Consider the following 22,521-nt stretch of genomic DNA (forward strand, 5'->3'; position numbering starts at 1 on the left):
TGTTGGGAGTATACAGAAATGCTGATGATTTCTATGGGTTTATTTTGTATCCTGGACCTTTGCTAAAGTTGTTTATTTCAAGTGGTTTTCTTTTGTTAATTCCCCAGGATTCTCTGAGTATAATATCATATTATCTGCAAAGAGTGATAGTCTTATTTCCTCATTTCCTATTCTAATTTCTTCGATTTTTCTTCTTTTTTTGCTAAAGCTAATATTACTAGAACAATATTGAATAATAGTGGTGATAATGCACATTCTTGTTTCAATCCTGTTCTTATTGGGAGCTTATCCCCATGAGAGATAATGCTTGCTGATGGTTTTAGATAGACACTACTTATCATTTTAAAGAAAGCTCCATTTATTCCTATGTTCTTTAGTGTTTTTAAATAGAGTGAGAGCTATATTTTGTCAAAAGTTTTTTCTGCATCTATCGAAATAATCAGATGATTTCTGTTATTTTAGTTATTGATCTGGTCAATTATGCTCATAGTTTTCCTAATATTGAACTGACTCTGCATTCCTGATAGAAATTCCATCTGGTCCTAGTATATTATGATGGTGATAAATTTCTGTAATCACTTTGCTAACATTTTATGCATTTTTCTTCTATATTCATTAGGGATATTGATCTATAATTCTTCTTTCCTGTTTTAGCTCTTATATGTTTAGGTATCAGCACTATATTTGTATCCTAAAAAGAATTTGGTAGGACTTCTTCTTTGACTATTTTTCCAGATATTTTATATAGTATTAGAATTAATTGTTCTTTAAATGTTTAGTGGAATTCACTTGTAAAGCCATTTGACCCTGGAATTTTGGGGGGAAGTTTATTGATGGCTTCTTCAATTTCTTTTTCTGAACTGGGGTTAAGTATACCATTTCCTCTTCTGTTAAACTAGGTAATTTATATTTTTGTAAGTATTCATCCCTTTCACTGTCAGATTTATTGGCATAAAGATGGGCAAAATAACTCCCAATTATTGCTTTTCTATCCTCTTCATTGGTGGTGAATTCACCCTTTTTATTTTTGATACTGGTAATTTGGTTTTCTTCTTTCTTTTTTTAAAACTTAAATTAGCCAAAAGTTTATCTTTTTGAAAATTTTTTCTCATAAAATCAGCTCTTAGTTTTACTTATTAGTTCAGTTTCTTGTTTTCAATTTTATTAATTTCCTATGATTTTCAGTATTTCTAATTTGGCTTTTAAGTGGGAATTTTAAATTTGCTCCTTTTCTAGCTTTTTTTTGGCTCATTCCCAATTCTCTGTTTTACTCATTAAAAAATTGAGATATATAAAATTTCCCCTACGTACTGCTTTGGCTGTATCTGATAGTTTTGGTGTGGTATCTTATTATTGTCTTTCTCCCTGATGAAATTATACATTGTTTCTATTATTTGTTCTTTGACCCACTCATTCTTTGGGATTAGATTATTTAATTTCCAATTTTTAATTTTTGTTTCCATGTCCTTTATTGCATATGGTTTTTATTGCATCATGATCTGATTCATTAAATATTTCTACCCATTTGCATTTGATTATAAAGTTTTATGCCATAATACATGGGCAGTTTTAGTGTAGGTTCCATGTACCACTGAGGAAAGGGTATATTCCTTTTTGCCGCCATTCAGTTTTCTCCAGAAATCTATCATATCTAACTTTTCTAAAATTCTATTCACCTCCATAGCATCTTTCTTGTCATGTGGTTAGATTTATCTGGTTCTGAGAGGGGTGGTTGAAGTCACCCATGAATATAGTTTTGCTATCTATTTCTTCCTGTAACTCACTTAACTTCTCTAAGAATCTGGATGTTATACCACTTGGTGCATATATGCATGGTATTGATATTACTTAATTGTCTATAGTATCTTTCAGCAAGATGTAGTTTACTTCCTTAGCTCTGCTATCTATTTTTGCTTGTGTTTTGTCTGAGATCAGGATAGTACCCCTGCTTTTTTTTTTTTTTTTTTTTTTACTTCAGTTGAAGCATAATATATTCTGCTCCAGCTTTTTACCTTTAATTTGTGTGGATCTCTCCACCTCAAATGTGTTTCCTGTGAACAACACATTATAGGATTCTGCTTTTTAATCCGCTCTGCTATCCATTTCTGTTTTATGGGACAGTTCATCCCATTTATATTCAGGTAGGATTACTAACACTATATTTCCCTCTATCCTATTTTCCCCCTGTTTCCACTTTTCTCTCTCCTTTAATCCTGTCCCTTCTCACAAGTGTTTTGCTTCTATTGCCTCCCCCAATCTACCCTCGGTTCTATCAGCCCCCTCCCTTTTTCTTTCCCCTTTCCCCTCCTACGTCTTTATAGGTTAAAATAAATTTCTATACCCACTAAGTATGTATGTTATTCCCTTGGAGGCAAATCCAATGAGAGTAATGATCAAACAATGCTTATCTCCCTCAATTATTTCCCTCTACTATAATAGGTTTCTTGCACCTCTTAATGTGACATAATTTATTCCATTCTGCCTCTACCCTTTTACACTTCTTAATTCTTTTTTTCCCCACCTTTTATTTATTTTTTGATCACATCAAATTCAACTCATACCCATACTCACTGTACATGTGTACCCCTTCTAAGTGCCATAAGAGAGAAATAGTTCTCAAGAGTTATAAGTATCATCTTCCCGTTTAGAGAAATGAACAGTTTAATCTTATTCAATAAAATCTTTTTTTATTTCCTCTTAACCTTTTTTAGGCTTCTCTTGAGTCTTATATTTGAAGATCAAATTTTATGTTCAGGTCTGTTCTTTTCATCAGAAAAGTTTGAAAGTCCCCTATTCCATTGACTGTACGTCTATTCTCCCAAAAGATTATGCTCATTTTTTCTGGATAGTTGATTCTTGGTTGCAATCCAAACTTCTTTGACCTCCAGAATATCATATTTCAAGCCTTCTAATCCTTTAACATAGAAGCTGCTAAGTCTTGTGTAACCCTGAGTGTGGCTGTGTGATATTTGAATTGTTTCTTTCTGGCTGTTTATAGGATTTCCTCCTTGACCTGATAACACTGGAATTTTGGCTACAATGTTCTTGGAGTTTTTATTTTGGGATTCCTTTAAGGAGGTGATCAGTGGATTCTTTCAATGAGTATTTTGCCCTCTGGTTCAAGGATATCAGGGAAGTTTTCCTTGAAAATTTTTTTGAAAGATCCTGTCCATGTCATTTTTTTGATCATGGCTTTCAGGCAGACCAATAATTCTGAAATTATCTCTCCTCAATCTGTTTTTTTGGGTCAGTTGCTTTTCCAATAGGGTATTTTACTTTTTCTTCTTTTTTTCATTTTTGTGATTTTATTTGATTGATTCTTGATCTCTCATAGAATCCTTAGCTTCCACTTGCCCAATATTAATTTTTAGAAATTATTTTCTTCAGTTAGCTTTTGTGTCTCCTTTTCCATTTGGCCAATTTTACTTTTGAAGGAGTTATTTTCTTCAGTGGATTTTTTTTTCCATTTGGTCAATTTTATTCTTTTTTTTTTACTTATAGTATTTTATTTTTTTTCCAATTACACATAAAGGTAGTTTTTAACATTCTTCTTTGTAAGATTTTGAGTTCCAATTTTTTTCTCTCTCATTTCTTCCCTCCTGTCTCCCCAAGATAGCAACAATCTGATACAGTGCATACATGTATAATCATGTTAAACACATTTTCAATTTAGTCATGGCATAAAAAAAAACTCAGAACAAAAGGAAAAAACATAAGAAAGAAAAAAACCAAAACTAAAAATAGTATACTTTGATCTGCATTCAGACCCCTTAGTTGTTTCTCTGGATATGGTCAGCATTTTCCATGATGAGTCCATGACCACTTTTATTTTTTAAGGCAATTGTTTTCTTCAGTCAATTTTTGTTCCTTTTTCCAAGCTGTTGACTCTCTCTTGCATACCTCTCATTTCTTTTCCCAACTTTCCTACCTCTCTTATTTTTTTTTCTATTTTCCCTCGCTCTCTTATTTGATTTTTAAGATCTATTTTTGGGCTCTTCCAAGAAGGCTTTTAGGCCTTGAGAACAATTCATATTCCCCTTTGGATTTCAAGTTGAGGTCTGACATTATTGTCCTCTTCTGAATTTGTGTTTTGATCTTCCCTATAGCCATAGTAACTTTATTTGGTCAGGGTTCTTTTCTGTTTTTTGTTCATTTAAAAAAGTTGACCTCCACTTCTGGGCCACAGTGATCCCAAGCTTCTTGTGCTAGGGTCCAGGAGCCTGGTGACTGACTTTCTGCTCCAGGGCCTCATGTATATGGGGCTTGCCCACAGAGCTGGGCTGGCCTGGTCTAGTTATACTTGTTGTTCTGAAGTTCTGGGCTACTCTGGGCCTGGAGGCCTCATGGATTGCCTTCTGTGCCACTGGCCTGCTGAGCCAGGACTGCAGGGCCTCAGTTACTGATTTGTGCTGTGGCTAAGAACCTCCCACTGGCTTGCTCAACCATTACCTGTACTGGGCTCTGCTTCCCTTTTGCCCAAGTGAAACACCTTTCCTGAAATACTTCTAAGTTCTCTTGGTCTGGAAAATTGTTTCACTCTGTCTTTTTGTGTATTCTGTTGCTCCAAAATCTGTCTAGAAGTTTGATTTAACATTATTTCTGAGGGAAACCAGGAACAGCTCAGGCTACTTCCTGGCTTCTCTCCTCCATCTTGGCTCACCTCTATTTTTTTAATGCTTTTTGTCTATAGATATTTTCATCTTCTTGGTGATATAAGATTGATGAGCCCATTAATCCTTCCTTCCATACAGATTCCAATAACAGTAAGAAGGTAGGAGAGATTAAAATAACACAACTATTGGCTAAAATCATAATTGACAATTTCAGTAATCCATGCTATCCTTGAAAACAGCAAAGATAATTGACTTCCAAGTTCAGAAAGGTCCTTTTTAAAATAAAGAATATTATTTATTGGTCACCCCATATAAAATTTTAAGTACTGTGGGTGAAGGAAAAGTGGCAACAATGGTCTTAAAAAATAAAGCTTAAATTTTAAAAAATCTACTTACTGTTGAGTGTCTAGGGTAGCAGTTTTTAACTGGGGCCTGAAATCCCCAAAGAGAAGGGGAGCATAACATTAATATAATGGGTCTGTGAATCTATATGTGTAACAAATGTTGGAATTTTAAGCTTTATTTACCTCCAAAAAATACCATGTGATTTTGTATTATAAAGAAACAAAATAAGAATATTGTATTACAAATAAGCAATTATACCTTCTGTAGATTGAATATCTCACTCATACAAATGCTTACTAGTATTTTTTATGGAATTGTTGGTACAATTGTTATCCAAGAAAATTCCTATTCATTTTGTTTTATTTTTTAGAATTCATAATGATATATATTTTTTTTAATTTTCAGGTTGCCTAAAATTTCCTCATGTGTCTCTGTCCCTTCCAGACAAAGCATTTTTAAGATAAAAAGCAAAAATGGAAGAATAGAAAAAAATTCTTCCAAACCAATGAGAATATATATATATATTTTTAAGAACTGACAATATGTGGGAATTGGGGGTGGGAGAGGGTTGGCTTCTCATGTCATGTCTTCAGGTCTGTTCCCATGCTTTATAATTTTGTAATATTCATCTTCAGTTGTTTTGGGTTATTCTTTTTGGGCATATAGGTAGCAGACTGGATAGAGTGATAGGCCTGGAATGAGGACCCCTCTTCAAGGCAGTAAGATCTGACAAATCACTGAACTGTTTGCCTCAGTTTCCTTATCTGTAAAATGAGCTAGAGAAGGAAATGTAAACCACTATAGTATCTTTGCCAAGAATGGGCCAAAAGGGGTTGTGAAGAGTCAAACAAAACTGAAAATAACTAAACAATAACAATTCTTCTTTCCATTTGTGTTGTAACTGTGTCTATTTTGTTTTCTAACTGTACTTCATTTGGCATCAGTTCATTTAAGTTATTCCCTGTTTCTCTATATTAATTATTTTTGTTGTCTCTTATAGCACAATGATATTCCATTACATTCATGTGTCATAATTTGTTTAGCCATTCCCCCAATCCATAGGCAACTAAGATTTCATTTCCATTTCTTTGCTACTACTACTACTACTACTACTACTGCTACTATAACATCTACTACTACTACTACCATACACACAGACACACACACACACTCACACTCACACACACAAAAATGATGTTACAGATAATTTTCCATGTATGGACCTTTTCTTTTTTATCATTTTTCCATAGCCTTTTCATCTGTGCCATTTTGTTTTTGTTATTGTTGTTTTTTGCTGGTGTCAGGGGAAACCTCAGAGAGTTTTTATTTGAATTTTCCTTATTAATTATCATTTCAAGCATTCTTCCATATGACTGTTAATAGTTTTCACTTCTTTTTAAGAATTTGCTTGTTTATTTTTTCATTTTCAACATTCACTTCAACAAGATTTTGAGTCCTAAATTTTCTTCCCCTCCCTGCCCTCCCCTTTCCAAATTGGTGTGCCATCTGACATAGGCTCTACTTATAGTTTCAAACTAAACATATTTTCACATTAGTCATGTTGTAAAGAAGAATTGGAACCAATGAAAGAGTCTATGAGAAAGAAGAGGAAAAAAAGCATATACTATGCTTTGATCTGCATTCAGACTTCATAGTTCTTTTTCTGGATGTGGATAGCATTCTCTGTCATGAGTCTTTTTGGAATTGTCTTAGATCCTTGCATTGCTGAGAAGACCTAAGTATATCGAATTTATTCTTTGCATAATGTTGCAGCTACTGTGTACAGTGTTCTCCTGGTTATGCTCACTTTACTCAGCATCAGTTTGTGCAAGTCTTTCCAAGTTTTTCTGAAGTCTGCCAACTCAACATTTCTTGTGGAACAATAGTATTCAATTACATTCATATACCACAACTTGTTCAGTCATTCCCAAAGTAATGGGCATCTCCTCAATTTCCAATTCTTAGCCACTGCAAAAAGGGCTACAATAAATATTCTTTGTGTATGTGGGTTCTTTTCCCATTTGTATGATCTGTTTGAGATATAGACTTACTAGTGGTATTGCTGGATCAAAGATAGATTTTCATACCAAATTGCGTGTGCATGTTATTCCCTCCTTAAGCCAAATGTGATGAGAGTAAACTTCACTCTTTCTCTCTCACCTCCCCCCTCTTCCCCTATATTGAAAAAACTTTTTCTTGCCTCTTTAATGTGACATAATTTGCCCCATTCTATTTCTCTCTTTCTCCTCCCAATATATTCCTCTCTCGCCCCTTAATTTTATTTTTTTTGTATATCATCTCTACCTATTCAACTTACCTGGTGCCCTCTGTTTTCATGTATATAATCCCTCCAACTACCCTAATACTGAGGAAAGTCTCAAGAGTTAAAATATGATCTTTCCATGTAGGAATGTAAACGGTTCTACTTTAGTATGTCCCTTATGATTTCTCTTTCCTGTTTACATTTTCATGCTTCTCTTGATTCTTGTGTTGAAAGTCAAAGTTTCTATTCAGGTCTTGTCTTTTCATCCAGAGTGTTTGAAAGTCCTCTATTTCACTGAATATCTTTTTTTCCCCTGAAGTACTATACTCAGTTTTTCTGGGTAGGTGATTCTTGGTTTTAATCCTAGGTCATTTGACCTCTGGAATATCATATTCCAAACCCTGCAATCCCTTCATGTAAAAGCTGCTAGATCTTATGCTATCCTGATTGTATTTCCACGATACTCAAATTGTTTCTTTTTGTCTGGTTGCAATATTTTCTCCTTGACCTGGGAGCTCTGGAATTTGACTACAATATTCCTAGAAGTTTTGTTTTTGGGATCTCTTTCAGGAGGTTATTGGTGGATTCTTTCAACATCTATTTTACTCTCTGGTTCTACAATATCTGGATAGTTTTACTTGATAATTTCTTGAAAGATGATGTTTAAGCTCATTTTTTGATTATGGCTTTCTGGTAGTCCAATAATTTTTAAATTCTCTGTTTTGGATCTATTTTCCAAGTCAGTTGTTTTTCCAAAAAAATATTTCACATTGTCTGTTTTTTTCATTCCTTTGGCTTTGTTTTGTAATTTCTTGATTTTTCATAAAGTCATTAGCCTCTAATTGCTCCATTATAATCTTTAAGGAATTTTTTTCTTCAGTGAGCTTTTGAATCTCCTTTTCCATCTGACCAGTTTTGCTGTATAAGGCATTCTTTTCCTCATTAACTTTTTGTATCTCTTTTGCTATTTATGTTAGTCTATTCTTTAAAGTGTTATTTTCTTCAGCATTTTTGGGTTTCCTTTACCAAGCAGTTGACTTGTTTTTTAAGATTTTCTAACATCACTCTCATTTCTCTTCCCAATTTTTGCTCTATTTCTCTTACTTGATTTTTATAATCCTTTTTGAACTCTTGATTAGTATCAGTTTCATGAACTGAGATGAATTCATATTTTTCTTGGAGGCTTTGGATGTAGGAACTTTGACTTTATTGTCTTCTATTTGCATACTTTGATTTTCCTTGTCAACAAAGTAAGATTCTATAGTCTGATTCTTTTTCTGATTTTGTTCATTTTTTTCCAGGTATATACTTGACTTCTGAGCTCTTTGTCAAAGTAGTTCTCTGCTTCCAATGGGGCTGGGGGAGTCCACTGACAGCCACTTGATCCCCCCACCATCAGTGGACTTACAACTCCAGAAACATTTGCTGCTGCAGACTTTTCCTCCATAGCCTCCTCCACCCTCTCTACCACCCTAAGGCTAGAGCTCGACCACTCTACTTTCTCACACAGGCCCCACAGATTTTTTTCCACTGACTTTCCAATTCGTCCTCAGTGTTTTGGGTTCATGAAGTCTGGAAACCACCAGAGGTGCTCGAGATTCAGTCACCAAAGGCCTGCTCAAGTCCCAACTGTGCCAGTATGGCCCACACTGGACTGCACTCTGCTCCCAGTGCAGCATGATAGATACTTCCCAGTGACCTTCTGGGCTGTCTTGGGCTGGAGATTTGTTTCACTCTGTCATTCTGTGGGTGCTGCAGCTCCAGAATTTGTTTAGCGTCATTTTTTACAGGTTTGTCTGGATTTGGAGGAAGAACACTAGCAAATCTGTGTTGTTACTCTGCCACCTTAGCTCTGCACTACCCACCCCCACCATGACTTGTATTTTTATAAATTTGACACAGTTCTCTAGATAGATAGATAGATAGATACAAATATTAGAAATGAGGCCTTTATTAGAGATGCTGGTTGTAAAAGTTATTTCCCAGATTTGTGCTTCCCTTCTAACTTTTATTTCATTGACTTTGTGCAAAAACTTTCCAGTTAAATGTAATCAAATCATCCATTTTGCATTTCATAATGTTCCCTATCTCTTGTTTGGTCATAACATCTTCTGTTCTCCATAAATCTGTCAGGCAAACTATTCTTTGCTCTCCTAATTTGATATCAGCCTTCATATCTAAATTATGTACCCATTTTGACTTTATCTTGGTATGCAATGTGAGATGTTGGTCTATGCCTACTTTCTGTCATACTATTTTCCATTTTTCCCAGTAGTTTTTGTTAAATGGTGACTTTTTATCCTAGAAACTCGAGTCTTAACTACTTTCTCCCCTTAGATTTTCATGTAGATGTCCCATAATCCTGAATGCTGGACTTTTTGAAAAAAAATCAATATTACCAGTGGTTCAACATCAAAAAAGGATAAAATGTAATTAGCGGTAATGACCTTAATGAAGAAACATTAGCATCTGGTTGATTGTTGCACCTTAAGGACCAGAGAACTTTTCCATCTGACTTGTAGCTAAAATTTTCTATATGTGTTGTATCCCTCATATGAATGTGAGCTCCTTGAGAACAGGAACTGTCTGACTCTTCTATGAATATCCCTGGTATTTAGCACAGTGCTCTGTGCATAGTAATATCTTAATCAGTGATTCATTCATTCCATTTTTCCCTGATTTTTTAATTTGACGACCAGAGTACTAATCTGATATTATAGATATACTAGAAGAATGTGGAGATAGACTTGTGTAAATTGGGGAGATTTTCTATAAAAGATTTCTGGGATAATGGACAAGAATTGCATGACAGCAGGCATGAGGAGGTTGTGATATACATTAGTTAAGGAAATAGCTAGCTACATTGATAAAATCACAGCTTATTGCAGTCAAAATATGATATTTTCTTTTTAAAAGAATATTTACTATTTATTTAAATATTCCCTTAGAATTGATTTCCAAATTCTCTCCATCTCTTCCACTCCTCTCTCATCCACTGAGAAGGCATGCAAAATGTTGTCAGTTATACATGTGAAATCATGCAAAACATTAGATATCCATATTAGCCCTCTCTCTCTCTCTCTCTCTCACACACACACACACACACACACACACACACACACACACACACTGAAGAAATCAAGACAATTTTGCTTCAGTTTGTTCTCAGAGTTTTTCAGCTCTTTCACTGGAGGATGATAGAATTTCACTGTAAGGCCTGTGAAATTGTCTTGGATAATTGTCTTAATCGCAGTAGTCAAATCATTCACAGTTGATCATTATTATAACATTGCTATTACTGTGCACAATGATCTCCCACTTCACCTTGCATCAGTTCATGTAGGTTTTGTCCCCCCCTCCTTAAATAACACACTTTGTCATGTCTTACAGCAAAATATCACTCTATCACAATCATATACCACAACTTATTTAGCCATTCCCCAACTGAGGAGCCTCCCCCTCAATTTCCAGTTCTTTGCCACCACAAAAAGAAGTGCTGTATACTATTTTTACCTTTTTCTTTGATCTCTTTGGGGTACAAACCTAGGAGTGGTATCATTGGGTCAAAGGGTATGCACAGTTTTATAGCCCTTTGAGCATAGTTCCAAATTGTTCTCCAAAATAGTTTGACCAGATCACAACTCTACCAAAAGTGCATAAGTGTATCTATTTTCTTACATCCCCTGTAGTATTTCTCATTTCTAAAAGTTATGAGGTGACACCTTAGAGATGCTTAGATTTGCATTTCTCTAATCAGTAGTCATTTTGAGTATTTTTTCGTGTGACTATAGATAACTTTGATTTCTTCTGAAAAACTACATGTTCAAATACTTTGACCATTCATCACTGGGGGAATGGCTCTTAATTTTATAAATTTGATTCCATTCTGTATATATTTGAAAATGACAGATTTGTTGTAATTTTTTTTAATATTGCTTCATTCTATGGTACCTTTTAGAAAAAAAATATAGTTTCTCTGATTCTCTCTTTTTATTATATTTATTTTTGATTTTTCTTTGGGATCACCACTGGTAACCTCTTCTTTTTTTTAAGTATCAGTTGACACATAATAAATTCTGCTCCAGTCCTTTATCTGAACTCTGTGTGTATCTTTCTGTTTCAAGTATGTCTCTTGCAAATAGCATATTGTTGTTAACTTCTAATCCATTCTGCTATCTGCTTTTGTTTTATGGATGTACTCATTCCAATCATATTCATAGTTAGGATTACAAATTATATATTTTTGTATTTTTTTCTCCTGTTTATTCTCTCTCTCTCTCTCTCTCTCTCTCTCTCTCTCTCTCTCTCTCTCTCTCTTTCTCCCTCTCTCTCTCCTGTTTTGTTTCTAACCACTACCTTGCTTAATCCATCTTCCCTTTTATCATCTTCCCCAATACCCCCAACTCTCTTGTCATCTTTTCCTCCTGTTTCCTTATTGGGTAAGATATATTTCAATATGCATCTGAGTGTATATATACATATTCTTCCCTCTTTGGACCAATTCTGATGACAGTAAGGTTCAAGCATTGCTTGCCACAAACCAGTACTATAAAATTCTTCTTCACATGCTTCTTTTACGTGAGAAGATTTTCCCCATTCTACCTGTCCCTTACCCCTTCTCTCAGTGTGTTCATCTTTCTTGCCTCTTCATTTTTTTTAATCATCCCAACATAATCAACCTACATTAATGTTCCCTCTCTATTTAGATTCCTTCTAACTGCTCTAATAGTAAAAAAAATTGTAGGAGTTATATGTATCATCTTCCCATATAGGTATATTAACAATTTAACTTTATTGAATCTCTTATGATTACTCTATTATATTTACCTTTTTATGCACCTCTCAAGTCTGCCTTCCCTTTTATCATCCCTCCCTCTTATTTTCTTCCCGTTTACTTTCTTGAAGGGCAAGATAAATTTCTATACCCTATTGATCATATATCTTCTCAGTTGCATGTAAAAAATATTTTTTAACATTTGTTTTTAAAACTTTGAGATTCAAATTCTCTCCCCTCTTTCCTCCCCACCCACACCCATTGAGAAGGCAAAAATTCAATATAGGTTATACGTGTATAGTTATGCAAAACACCTCCATAATAGTCATGCTTTGAAAGACTAACTATATTTCACTCGATCCTATCTTGCCCCCCCCCATTTATTCTATTATCTCCTTTGATTCTGTCCCTTTCCTAAAGGGTTTACTTCTGACTACCTTCTCCCCTAATCTGCCCTCCCTTCTATCATATCCCCTTTTATCTACTCCCCCCTATTTTCCTGTAGAGTAAGATGCTCAGTTAAGTGTGCATGGTATTCCCTCCTTAAGCCAAATCCCATGAGAGTAAGGTTCACTCATTTTTTCTCACCTCCATGCTGTTCCCCTCCATGGTGAAACCTTTTTCTTGCCTCTTTTATGTGAGATAATTTACCCCATTCTGTCTCTCCCTTTCTCCTACCAATAGGGGCAGCTAGGTGGTGCAGTGGATAGAGCACCAGTGCAGGAGTCAGGAGGACCTGAGTTCAAATCTCACCTTAGACACTTGACACTCACTACCTGTGTGACCTTGGGCAAGTCACTTAACCCCAATTACCTCATACTGGGGCATCTCCAGTCATCCTGATGAATATCTAGTCACTGGATTCAGATGGCTCTGGAAGGGAAGTGAGGCTGGTGACCTGCACAGCCCTCCCTCACTCAAAACAAAGTCAAGTGCAAGTCATGTCATTATTCCTCTGATGCCACTGTCTTCTTTGGCAATGAAGGATGAACACACATTCTCCTCCCAATATATTCCTGTCTCACCTCTTAATTTTGTTTTTTAGATATCATTCTTTAATATTCAACTCACCCTGTGCCATCCATCCATCTGTCCGTCCATCCATCCATCTTTCTGTCTGTCTATCTATGTATCTATTTCCTACAACTACCCTAATACTTTGATAGGTCTCATGAGTTACAAATATCATCTTTCTATGTAGGCATGTAAACAATTCAACTTTAATAAGTCTCTTATTATTTCTCCTTCCTTTTTACCTTTTCATACTTCTCTTGATTCTTGTATTTGGATGTCAAATTTTTCTGTTTAGCTCTGGTCTTTTCATAAAGAATGCTTGAAAGACCTCTGTGTCATTGAGTGTCCATTTTTTCCCCTGAAGTATTATACTCAGTTTTGCTGGTTAGGTGATTCTTGGTTTAATCCTAGGTCCTCTGATCTCTGGAAGTCCCAAGTCCCAAGTCCTTTTATCCCTTAATGTAGAAGCTGCTAGGTCATGTGTTAACCTGATTGAGTGTATTTCCATAATACTCAAATAGTTTCTTTCTAGCTGCTTGCAATATTTTCTCCTTGACCTGGGAAGTCTGGAATATGGAAAAAATATTACCAGGAATTTCCTTTTAGTCTCTTTCCAGAGATGATCAGTGGATTCTTTCCATTTCTATTTCACCCTCTGGTTCTAAAATATAAGGGCAATTTTCCTTGATAATTTCTTGAAAGATGATGTCTAGGCTCCTTTTTTATTTTTTTGATCATGGCTTTCAGGTAGTCTAATAATTTATAAAAATTATCTCTCCTGGAACTATTTTCCAGGTCAGTGGTTTTTCCAATGAGATATTTCACATTGTCTTCTATTTTTTCATTCATTTGGTTTTGTTTTATAATCTCTTGATTTTTCATAAAGTCATTAGCTTCCATTTGCTCCATTCTAATTTTGAAGGAATTATTTTCTTTTGCGAACTTTTGGACCTCCTTTTCCATTTGGTCAGTTCTGCTTTTTAAGGCATTCTTATCATTGGTTTTTTTTGGACTTCTTTTGCCATTTGGGTTAGTCTATGTTTAAAGTACTATTTTCTTCAGTATTTTTTGGGGGGGAGGGGGTCTCCTTTAGCAAGCTCTTGACTTTATTTTCATGATTTTCTTGTATCACTCTAGTTTCTCTTCCCTATTTTTCCTCTACTTCTTTTACTTGATTTTCAGAATCCTTTTTGATCTCCTACATGGCCTGCAAACCAATTCATATTCCTCTTGGAGGCTTTTGATGTAGGAGCTTTGACTCTGCTGTCGTCCTCTGGTTATATGACCTGATCTTTCTTAACTTTGTAGTAAGATTTTAAATCTGAGTTCTTTTATGGTGTTTACTTGTATTCTCAGCCAAAAAGAGGTCTGGAAGCAGCCTCTGCAGCTGCTGCCGCCCCTGCTTCTGGCTTCTGCTGCTGCCACTACTCCCACTGACCTAGGGCCTAACATGGCCAGACCGCAATTTTCTCTTTCACCCAGGTCCCACAGAGTTTTCCCCCTGACTTTTTTGGTGTTTGTGGGTTGAGAAATCTGGAAACTGCCACAGTTGCCAATGATTCAGTCCCCTGTGGCCTGCTCTGGCCTATCTATGCTGGTGTGGCCCACAATAGACTGTGCTCCACTCCCTACCTTGTTGATTTTCTATGTTGTCTTGAGATGGAGATTTGTTTCTCTGTCATTTTGTGGGTTATGTAGCTCTGGAATTTCTTTAGTCAGTCTCTGTAGGTACTTGGAGGACTTTGGGGGAGAGTTCAGGAAGTCCTTGCTTTTACTCTGCCATCTTGGCTCCACCCCACCTCCAACCCCAGTAATTCTTGAATTATATCTCTGTGATCTATTTTATAGGTCAGTTGTTTTTTTCTTCCCAGTGAAATTTCATATTTACTCAATTTTTTTTCGTTCTTTTGACTTGGTTTTATTGTTCCTTGGTTTCTCATGTAGTCATTAATTTCTACTTTCCCACTTCTAATTTTTAAGAAATTATTTTCTTCAGTGAATTTTTATCCCTCCTTTTCAGTTTGGCCTAGTCTTCTTTTTGAAAGAGATCTTTTCTTCAGTAGATTTTTGTGCCTCTTTTACCATTTAGCCAATTCTGTTTTTAAGGTGTTATTTTTTTCAGTTTTTTTGTTTCTTTTTTTTACCATGTTATTAATTTTCTTTTCATAATTTTATTGAACTACTCTCATTCCTTTCCCCAAATTTTCCTCTACCAATCTTCTCTCTTTCCTACTCTTCTATGAATCCTTGATGAACTTGGGTATTATTAGCATTTTTCTTTGGGGCTTTTCTTATAGCTGTTTTCATATTATTGTCATCTTCTAAGTTTATATCTTTTGTCTTCCTGGTTACTGCAGTAACTTTTTATGGCCAAGTTCTTTTTTTGTTGTTTGCTCATTTTTCCAGCCTATTTCTTGACTATTTTTTATGTTAATGTTGGGTTCTGCTTATGTGTGGGTGAGGAAGCATTATCTCAAGCTTCAGGCACCTCATGGTGTGATCTGAGGGAAGAGGTGTCATCATGGCTTTTCTTTTGTGCACTCCATTTTTTACCCAAAAAGCACGCTTGCTTCCCTGAAACTGTAAGCATTGATATTCCTCTTTGTCTTGTAACCAAGACCAAGCCTCCCCACTCATTTGTGACCACAAGTGTTTCAGGAACTGCAGTATATAACTGTGAATGGGCAACAGAGTTTTCAATTAGTACCAGCTACTCCCAGTGCCAGCAAAGAATCTACTATTGTCCCTTTCTGACTATTTGTCTGAGCCCTTTATTGTCTGTGGGCTGAAAACTCTTGAAGATGCTCCTGCTTCTCTTGCTGCCACTGCATACTTCAGGGCCTACCCCTAGTGCTGCTGCCATGTTCAGGTTTGCTTGCACTCCATTTTATTGATCTCTCCTGCCAATCTCCTAAGGTATCTTAGGCAGGAAAATGTCCATTCTAGCCTTTTGTGGTTTTGGTGGTCCAAAATTTGGTATGAAGAATTATTTTAAAGTTGTGTGGAGGGGAATGTTGGGATACTTCAGCTGAGTTGCTTGCTTGCACTCTGCCATCTTGGCTCTGACAATCTACCACTAATATGTTAGTTTTAGCTGTGTGCCTTTCAAAAAAAAGTCATTTTAAGAGTTGTTTAGTAGCAATCATTAGATTAGAAAATAGGATAGCCTTTTCAACTAACTTCCCAAGAAGCTATCAGAGAGAGCATCTGTGTTAGTACTTCTCGAGGTCACCACAGTCGCAGGATGCCTCTTGATGAAAGTTACTAAAATGCAGTGTATGACATGTTATCACAAAATGATAATTAACCTTAGGACCTTTTTTGTAAGTTGAAATCAAGAACACATAGAGCATTAAAAACGTTATATTTAAAGTCATACTAATTATGTAACAGCCAGTCTCAAATAATCATTGATTTGAAAAGGACTTCATAGGTCATCTACTCCGACATATCAGACTAAGAATTCTTTTCAAAAATATTTTGCAAATGGTATTTACCCAGATTTTCCTTGAAGACCTCTAGTCACAGAACAACCAGCACTTTTGGGTGAAGTCAATTCCTCCTTAGGATAGCACTAATTTTGTTATTCCATCATTTTCAGTCTAGTCTGACTCTCCTGACCCCATCTGGAATTTCCTTGGAAAGATACTGTAGTGGTTTGCCACTTCCTTCTCCTGTTCATTTTGCACATGGGCAAAGAGGGTTAAGTGACTTGCCCAGAGTCATATATCTAGTAAATGTCTCAGGCCAGATTTGAACTCAGGAAGATGAGTCTTCCTAACTCCAGGCCCAGCACTCTATCCACTGAATCACTTAGCTTTACTAGTGGCAAATCTTCCTAATGTGGAATCTAAATCTGTCTTTGTGTCTTAGTTCTGTTCTCTATGGCCAAGCAGAACAAGTCCAAGGGATCTTTAATACAATAACCCACAAATAAAGAAAGATACCATTTCTGGCATACTTTTTTTTTTCTATGTTAAATATACTAATTTCCTTCTATTACTTTTTGTATGCCATGAACCCAAGGTTATTTGGTCACTCCCTTTTAGATGTTCTCTAAATTTCAATGTTTTTGTAAAATCCTAGTGTCCAACAATAATACACAATAGTTTTGGATGGGGTTGGTATTAATATGGCCTTCCTTCCGGACACTGTATCTCTGTTAATGCTGTCTAAGCTTTCATTAGCCTTTCTGACAGGCTTCTTGAAAAGTTGACCCATATTATACTGTAGTCCTTGAAAATAATAGTAATGATGATGATGGTGATATAGTGACTATCATTTACAAGGCTTTAACATTTGCAAAGTGCTTTACTCAATCCTCACAACAATCCTTTAAGATAAGGGTTATTATCTTTATTTTTCTTTTGAAGAAATTGAGGAGAAGTTGAGCGATTTGCCAGGGGTCAGATTGCTGGTGTCTTGGGCAGGATTTTAATTTTCAAGGGCAATACCATCCTCCCAGTTCCTCAAGCTTGTAACGTAGGTGTCATCTTTGATTTCTCACTATTTCTCACCCCCATAATCAATCTGTTGCCAGTGAATACTGATTGTTCTGGTCTATACATCTTTACATCTCTAAGATATATTCCCTTTTCTCCTCTGACACTATCAGCACTCCAGAGCAGGCTCTTATTACCTCACATCTGGACTATTGCAATAACACGCTGGTGGATCTGCCTGCCTTAAGTCTCTCCCTACTCCAATCTATCCTCCATTCATCCATCAGAATGATTTTTTAAAATTACTTAACTTTATTACTGTTGCACCATTTATACAATTACATAAAATGTCAATGCATCCATTGTACATTTTGTTTTTTTCTTGGTTTTTTGTGTAATTTTTTTTCATTTTCCAATGAGTGGTATGTTGGTATCTGTGACACAGAATGGAAGAGAAACTGGAACTGCAACAATGAAGATTTTTTTTTTCATTTCCACTGACCAATAAACAGAACTAAGGGTGCACCCAACCAGAGACATGCATTAACTCGTCATGAGAAATCTAGGTAGGTTAAGTAGAATGAGAATGTTTGTTACTCCCGAAAATATCTGGAGAGGAAGAATGGAGGATTGACATTGAGAAAAAATGTGGACAGTTAAGTGGGTACTGTCTGAAAGTTGACATTCATCCATGGCATTAAAAAAATATCAAAATAAGAAAGGCTGTAAATTTAAAAAAAAAAAAACCACACAAAAAATACTGCTTTCGTAAAGATCTGATTGCCTTGGCACAGGCCCTGTGGGCAGAATCAAACACATCACTCCCAAACCCCATTACAGAAGAAAAGATATTTTGATATATCAGTGGAGTGCATCTAACAGCAATTCAGGTACAAAAGATGTATTGTACTTTCAGACATCCATCCTTAAAATTCAGGACTTATTTGTAAAGTTGACTGAAGGTATATTAGATATTTCCCCACAAAAACATTATTTGGATTCTCTCCCCCACCCCCTCCCTCCCTCCCTTGATGGGATATCCTTTTTGGGGGGCAATACATATCATTATTTCAGGTTTAAAACAAGTTAGTATAGCTGAGCAAAAAAGAGAGAGAGAGAGAGACAGACAGACAGACAGACAGACAGACAAACACAGGTTGTTTTTAAGTGATTATTATTTTTTCATTATTATTATTATTTTTTCCAATAGGCTGTCCATGTTACTCTTTCACTGCTATGGTTTGATTCAAATTCGGCCGGAGCCTCCAAAGGTTTAACCTCTTCTGCTGGGGCTGCAGGTTCCTGGGCCTTAGGTGTAGAGCTAGGGGCTTCTGCTGCTGTTGGGGTCTCCTTGGAAGAAGACACAGCTTCGCTAGGTTTTGAGTCTGAAGCTGGAGCCGCTTCACTTTTCGTTTCTTGGGTGACAGGAGCCTCAGTCTTTTTGGCTTCCCCTTCCTCTTTGCTCTTGTCATCTACCTTACCAGTTGCTGTGGCTTCTGAAGACTGGGAGACCTTTGCCTCAGTGCTAGGCACTAAAGCTTTGGAAGCATCACTACTGGCCACTGGGGCAGAGGCAGGAGCCTGCTCCAGTTCAGTATCCTTTCCTTTCCGACTCCACCTTTCCATCAGGGACAGCCTTGGGTTTCTCAGGCTCTGATTTTGGAGCCTCTTCTTTGCCAGCCGCTGCGTCCTTCTCCGCTTCCTTATCTTCAGTCTTGTTAGCAGTGACCTGGGAATCTTTATTGGTCTTCTCCTCTTTGTCGCTCTCCTTCACGCCTGTGGTCTCTGCCACTGTCTGGGTCTCATCATTCTCCTTGGGAGTATCTTCTTCCTCTGCACCAGCTCCTTCAGCCTTCTTATCTTTATCCTTGGCTTTCTCATTGTTTACATTGTACCCCTTCTTCTTCTTGCTGAGCTTGCCTCCCATCTTTGGAGTTCTAGATTTGTTCTCTTTTCCTCCCCCTTAGTGTACGGGGAGCCCGGATGTCACCAAGAGAGCCTCGGGGAGCCTAAGGTCCGCTCGGCGGAGGCTGGGTGGCACGATGTCTCTCCCGGGCTTGAGAGTAGAGACTGGAGTGAGGGGAGCCTATTGGAACAATGCCGCCGCTGCTACTGCCCAAAATGATTTTCTTAAAGCCCAAATCTGACCATATCACCCCACCACTCACCCCTACCACCACCACTTGTTAACTCCAATGACTCTATATCACCCCCAGGATCAAATTAAAAAAAAAATTGGTATTCAAAGTGTGTCTTAACCTAATCTAACCCCACCTTTCTATTTTTCTTATACCTTACTTACACATTTTCTCTGTCTATCCTCTGTGTCTGAAAGGTGCTGCCTCTTCAACTCTGCCTACTGGCTTCCCTGGCTTTCTACAAGTTCCAACTAAAATCTTCTTTTCTATAGAAAGCCTTTCCCAACCTCTTTTAATTCTAATATCTTTTCTCTTTTAGCCAATTCTTGTCCCTCCTGTGTGTATCTTGTTGGTACATACTTATTTTGTTTATTCTCTCCTCCATTTGACTGTGTACTACTTGATTCTCATTTTTAAGGAATTATTTTCTTCAGTGAGCTTTTGGACCTCCTTTTCCATTTGGCCAGTTCTGTTTTTTATGGCACTGCTCTCCTCATTGGTTTTTTGGACCTGGTTTGCCATTTAGGGTAGTCTATTGTTAAGGTTTATTTTTCTTTGTAATATTTTTGGATCCCCTTTAGCAAGCAGTTGACTCGTTTTTCACAATTTTCTTGCATCACTGTCATTTCTCTTCCTAATTTTTCCTCTACTTTTCTTACTTGATTTTCAAAATCCCTTTTGAGCTTTTCCATGGACTGAGATCAATTCTTGTTTTCCTTGGAGGCTTTGGATGAAGGAGTTTTGACTTGCTTGTCTTCTCATTGTATGTTTTCATCTTCTTTTCACCAAAGTAAGATTCTATAATCTGATTTTTTTTTGTGCTGTTTGCTCATTTTCCCAGCTAATTACTTGACTTTTGATCTCTTTGTCAAGGTACTTCTCTGCTTCCAGAGGGTGGTGGTGGTGGTGTACTGCCCTAGGCTTCAGGGGTTTTGCGCAGTTGTTTTCAGAAATACTTCTGTGGTCCTGCAAATTTTCAGCTCTTCCAAGGTTGTATAATCAAAGGAGAAGTGTTTACTCTTCTTCTGATCTGTGCTTTGATCTGTGAGTGACCTCAAGCACTCTCTTCTGCCTTGGAACTGTGAGGAGGTTTCCTTCTCCACTGCTGCCACAATCTCCACTATACCAGCACTACTCTTTGATGTTGAACCACCACCCAGGACTGCAACCCATATCCAACCAGGGCAAAGCAAGAGAATCTCACCTCAGCACTGGCAAAGAGATTCCTGCTATCCTCCTCTCATCAGCCACTTCATGCCATTCCCCCCTACCCCACCAATCTGTGGGCCTAGAGCTCCAGAAACAGAAAATGCTGCAGCCACAGTGGGCTCCACTGCCCCAGGGTTTGGGCCAAACCATGCTCTTCTCTTACACACACAGATCCAATAGCCTTTTTCTACTTTCCAAGTTTTCCATGGCCTTTGGGGATTGAGAAGTTCTGAAAACCCCACAGCTATCAGTGATTCAATGCCCTGAGGCCTGCTCAGGCCCTATTTGTGCTGGCATGGACCATGCTAGACTATACTCTGCTCCCAGCCTGATGCCATAGATACTTCCTGTCAACCTTCCAGTCTGTCTTGGGCTGGAGACTTGTTTCACTCTATGATTTTGTGGATTTGGCAGTTCTAGAATTTGTTTACAGTAATTTTTAACAGATATTTGGAGAGATTTTGGGGAAAAGTCAAACAGGTCCTCAATTTTACTCTGCCATCTTGGCTCCACCTGGAGAACTGGAACTTTAGCAAAGCTTTGATGAAAGGAATTCTAAGAAGATCTTTATTAAGGAAGTACATTTAAGGAGGAAAGGCATTCCTGCCTGGGAGACAGCCTATACAAAATGATGCAAATAAATTGTGGAAAACAGCAAAAAGGAAGTTTGACTGAACCATAGAATTCATGGAGTACTGAAATATGTACAAGTCTGGGAAGGTAAGCTGTAGAAAGATTGTAAAGGGTATTAAAAGCCATATAGAAAGTTGTATTTGATTCTAGAGGCAATAGAAGCTCCTGAAGTTTATTGAGATGTATGTGATGTGTGTGTGTCTGTGTGTGTGTGTGTGTGTGTGTGTGTGTGCAATGAAAAGTAATTTTTCACTTGCGTCAATCTTGTTCTTGTTGGTGTGGCCCATTTAATGTTGCTCAATCAAGGGATCAGCATGGGAGAAGGGTAGTATTAATCAGGAACCCTAGATGTGGAGAATAAAATAGAACATAACTGGAGAGGCAGGATGTAAGTATACTCATGTACACTGCAGCACCAGCTTCACCAACATGTATTGACCAGATACTCAGATAATTTGATCTTTTGGCATGCAGGCTTATAATAAACAAAAAGAAAGATCATTAATATTCCACCAGAGAACATGCGGCCTACATTACTGTTGAATCTCTAAATCCCATAAGTATTTTATCTTCTAAGCCACCCCACATAATTTTAATGAGTGCAGTGAGGTGAGATATAATTAATATTTTACCAGCAATGACCTAAAGCTGCTAATGCAAATATCCATTGTTTTCTCTTTAGCTGGTTACTCTAGAAGTGACTAATGTTATGTTATATAGATGTCTAAGTTTGTTTAATGGATTCATGATATGGGTTTACATCTCAGCTCATTTCCTTATGCTCTGACCATTATCACATCACAATGCCTCCCTAAACCCTGACTTCACACAACATTCTGGTTTATGTCCTGAGGACCAGTGGATCTCATGGGTGTTCATCATATGGAGAAGCCTCTGGATATAACACGATGCATTTGACTTACCTTCGTGTTACATTGCACACGAAGCATAACCCCTCCCCCTTTGCCACTTCTTTCTCAAGTCAACACTACTCTTCCTCAAAAGGAAGGACACTTATCTTATGACTTCACTTACCTTCTCTGGGACTTCTCAAAACAAAATCCTCTTCTCTAGCTACCACTTTCCTATA

General features: G+C 37.0%; 1 protein-coding gene and 1 pseudogene across 2 annotated transcripts in view; one reads left to right on the plus strand and one right to left on the minus strand.

The window, feature by feature from the left end:
- Positions 1 to 22,521, plus strand: part of SGCD (sarcoglycan delta) — a 1,338,077-nt gene that overhangs the window by 519,880 nt on the left and 795,676 nt on the right. The window lies entirely within an intron of this gene.
- Positions 18,672 to 19,378, minus strand: LOC140526027 (uncharacterized; annotated as a pseudogene).

Source organism: Notamacropus eugenii, chromosome 1 (genome assembly GCF_028372415.1).
Source record: "Notamacropus eugenii isolate mMacEug1 chromosome 1, mMacEug1.pri_v2, whole genome shotgun sequence".
Lineage (NCBI taxonomy): Eukaryota > Metazoa > Chordata > Mammalia > Diprotodontia > Macropodidae > Notamacropus > Notamacropus eugenii.